The following is a 4342-nucleotide window of genomic DNA, read 5'->3' as shown; positions in this document are numbered from 1 at the left end:
TGTCAGGGAAAATTCTGTAGGCCAGTGATGAAATGATAAAATTAAGCAACGAGAGAGTTGGTTCAGTTTCATTCAGCAATTTAAGACTCACACAAAGTAGTTTTACCTAGTCAGTTATTTCAGTAGACTCAAACTGAGAAGCTTCAACTTTTGTCACCGCGACCTGTGCCCGCATCGCCACTAGGCGTCATCCCGCGTCGCGGTCGGCAGTGGTCGTAATGTTTTGGCTTATCAGTGTATTGTCACGGCTAATAAATAAATAGTATAAAATTATGTCACTGAATTTTGGTGCAAAACAGTGCTCAACGATCGTTTAATGTGAGAACGTGTGGCAATTTAGCTCGGAGAGAAGAGGAAGGAAAGGTGCAGTCCTCAAGATTCTTTGCTGTGTATCCACCAAATTCATTGAATGCTAATAAAACCTGGTTTTGGTTTCCAAGAAATGCAAGTCTGTTTTTGTAAGCTTACTTTCCGAAATACCAAATGCCATTGGTATTGGTTTTATCGCTATCGTATTGTGACTCTGGCTGCAACACAAATTACTTCGTGATGAAGAAACATAACTCTAGTTTGCATTGTCTCCTTTTTCTTGTAACCTGAATGTTTCGTTGTCCAAAGAAATAACAACATGTAGACGGGATTCATCATTAACCTGCCTTGTTTATTTTACTTTTACTTTTATTTGCTAATATTTGCGTGACTCGTTCTGTCCGATAATATTATTCATCACTGTGTATTTACATGATTAGATCTGTAAGATGTAATTCGACATTCTTCTAACAACTAATTTGTTTAAGTTTTTGTTCATAAAAGTCCTTATAATAAGAGGAACTGAAAGTGAAGTAAGAGGATTCTATACAAAAATAAGGTTTTCCTTTTTCCCTTACTTCAGTGGGGCGAAGACGTACTCATATATTATTTACTGATTAACCAGCGAAACATATAAATGCAAGGTAGGTTAGAAATTTAAATAGCGTCCGAGGCTTTTAAGAATAAGCGGCTTCCATTGGTCGAAAGTAAGCGTGTTCAGAAGATGAGGAAATGGCATGGAGATGTTGAATAATGGTAAAAACGATATCAAAGTCGAAAGAGCCCGGAATCTGTAAGCAGATTCTCTGAATAGCCCAGTTCTTGTTCCAGTAGACGATGTACATTGCATGGTGCAGACTGCCCTCAGCAGAAACCACTTGACTTACTTCAGAGTTATTAGTAATTGAGTGGAAACCGGTTGTAAGAATAAAAATATAACGAGGGAGGTCGGATCACAGGCGAAGGAGACGGGATCACTGGATTCGGGTCACTCATCAGGATTGCATAACGGTAGGACAGGAAAACAACCGATACCTAATGCAATTGGGAAAGCTTTATGGTACAACTTGAGGAAAAGAAGGCCCAACTCATCGCATACATACAATATCAGAGCTTCACTACAGTAAGCAAGTTCAATTCGACGGAGGCAACTATAGCTATGCACAGATGAGAGATCTGTAATGTACTGACTAGGGCGGAAAGCTGCTTGCTTTTGCTTTATGTACCGTAATACGTAGCCTATATAAACGCATCTTTCTGTTTGAGAGAGTTGTTTGCGGTTATGTAAGAGACCAACTGTAGTGTGTGTGTGTGTGTGTGTGTGTGTGTGTGTGTGTGTGTGAGTGAAAGAGAGAGAGAGAGAGATAGAGAGAGAGAAACGGGAAAGAAGGAATAATAATAATAAGAAGAAGAAGAAGAGCTACAGAATTGGGGGGGGGGGGGGGGGGGTTGAGAAGAGGAGAAGGAGGAGAAAAGTAAGGAGGGTAAGGGAATCAGTTAAAATTAGGATCCAACGTAACTGTCTGAAAAAGACGAACAAGCATTGACGAACCGTCATTATCTACAAAAATACTGCCATTTTTCCTCTTATGAATCCGTCTGAATGAATTGTGAGATAAATTATTGTCAGGAATGTCTGAAGAGATTTTTCTTCTCCATCTGCAGTTAAGGAACTGTAGGGTCAAAATAATGTAACGGGAAGTTTTGATCCCTCTGGGTATATGTCCTCATAAATCCTTGGAGGCATCTCATCAGTGGTAACGTGAGTTATTGACACATTTCAGAGACTAGATATGTTAAGAAACTTCTTTTAATGACCGCACAGCTGTCGGCAGATAATGGCTCATGGTGTTTGTTTATAGCGGTCGTCTTACATCCGTGCTTTAGCCCGATGTTCCGATCTATAGTGGCAGATGACATTTAATCAACAGCGGAATGACGAAACGGTGACGCACTGCCGTTCAGTGTGGAACGAATCTCCCGAGCGGAGAAGCGGAAGGCGCTGCGCGAGACGAAGTTCGGGCCATCGACCGGCCTGTTGGCGTTTCGCCCACCCCACCACATGCGGAACACGTGTTGTTAACAAACACCGCCTATAAATGAGCGATGTTCGTCGTAACGTCTCTTCCATCGCCTTGATCAGACTCTTGGTTATCATCCCCTACAGCATCCGAGGTCCCATGGTGTAATGGTTAGCACTCTGGACTCTGAATCCAGCGATCCGAGTTCAAATCTCGGTGGGACCTGTAAATTTTTTCTAATTGCTATCGTCTCGTAGCTCTCATCATACTTTGTAACAGAATTACTTGCTGTAAAGAAATAGTTCATAACACTCTGAACGTCTCACCAACTGCGCGAAGTGGAAGATTATCTCGCCTAGGTACCGTTAACGTCAACAATTTAGTCATAATTTTTTACATATAGTTACACAACACACAAGATTCAGGAACCGAGCAAATTAATACTACTTTTATAGTGTGGTAATAACCATTACTGAAGAGATGAGAGAAAAGCGTAAGGTAAAGAAGATATGTAACACAACAAATACATGAAAAGTCACAACTAACAGCTTTTGAAGACACAGAGACTCGGAATCATCGTTGAAAACACTTTCAACGTTAATCTCTGAATACTGAAATCAAGTTAAGGCAAATGGAATTAAAAGTAATAGTGGTCAGTCCTCTACCCGTCCAAAGATTCCGGATACGTCAGATTTGCTGCAGTTACTCATCTGTGCGTTGTTTTATAGTAGGCAACTGGTCAATTTATAAAATTTATAGCACAAGAGTTCTCATTCGTATAATTTGTGTCCTTGACAATAAAATTCTTCTGAGTTTGTGGTCTCATTGTCAACTATAAACTTCCAACGCCTCGGCGACTATTGCAAGACGCCTTCCTCAGGGTGTAATGTTAACACCGAAACGTCGGAATTTTATAGTTGACAATGCGGTCACAAACCCAGAAGAATTTTATTGACTGTGACTACGGCCGCGGAAGCCTACTTTTACAGTTTGTATCCTTGCTCAAATTCATGAATTTTGTCATTTTTTCTTCAAATTTTGGCCGCGCGGGATTAGTCGAGCGGTCCGCGGCGCTGCAGATATGTACTGTGCGGCTGGTCCCGGCGGAGGGTCGAGACCTCCCTCGGGCATGGGTGTGTGTGTTTGTCCTTAGGATAATATATGTTAAGTATTGTGTAAGCTTAGGGACTGATGACCTTAGCAGTTAAGTCCCATAATATTTCATACACATTTGAACATTTTTCAAATTTTGCAGTTAAATTATCTACACCACTACACTGCCTTTTTTTTTTTTTTTTTTTTTTTTTTGACCGAGAGAGCAGGATGTGACATTGTTTTAAACTCTGACGTACGCATAAGTTCGCACAAGTTTGTGGATGGTACCTGCAAAGTGAACGAGTACCATGTCACTACGCTTGCTTCCGCAACAAAACCATTGATCTCTCTTTAACCACCTAAATATCGCCAGAGTACTGAATTGTTGCCCTCCGTCACTGCCTTTTTACAGCAGTCTTTCTTTTGAGGGTTTTCGCTATTTTTTTTAAACTGAAACAACATGACGCTTCTACGAAAATAAATGCCATAAAAATGCCAGAGCGTCTGCTGAAAACTTACTCATGCTGGTGAAGATTCTGAGGATCGCCATACGGATTTGCATCATAAAGAAGGTAGAGAAACAATCGTTTCTGAAACACTCAAGAGACATTAACGAACTGTACGAATTTGTGGAAACTAAACATTAATTTGTGTGGTAGTAGAAAACAAAAGTCTCAAAATGTGGATAATAAAGTTTGCTACTCTTGTTCGGAATGGAAGAAACATAAATTGCAATATCCAGTCTTACCCAACTTTTATGAAATAACGCACAGTCGAGGATTAAATTAGTCATAAGCACGATTACAACTGTGTACAGATAACTTCGAGTGACAGTACGCTCGGATATGAGGCGGTATGATCACGGAAATTCATTTTATAAATGTTGAGGTTCCAAATTTTGCTTAATAAAGGAAAGT

The 4342-nt window shown here is 40.3% G+C and overlaps 1 non-coding gene across 1 annotated transcript; it reads left to right on the top strand.

The window, feature by feature from the left end:
- Positions 1–2483: 2483 nt before the first annotated feature.
- On the top strand, positions 2484–2555 carry Trnaq-cug (transfer RNA glutamine (anticodon CUG)). Its single transcript has one exon. It is a non-coding gene; the product is annotated as a tRNA-Gln (tRNA).
- Positions 2556–4342: the final 1787 nt, after the last annotated feature.

This window comes from Schistocerca gregaria, chromosome 2 (genome assembly GCF_023897955.1).
Source record: "Schistocerca gregaria isolate iqSchGreg1 chromosome 2, iqSchGreg1.2, whole genome shotgun sequence".
Lineage (NCBI taxonomy): Eukaryota > Metazoa > Arthropoda > Insecta > Orthoptera > Acrididae > Schistocerca > Schistocerca gregaria.
The sequence above is the reverse complement of the archived record's forward strand: the minus strand, read 5'-3'. Positions and strand labels throughout refer to the sequence as shown.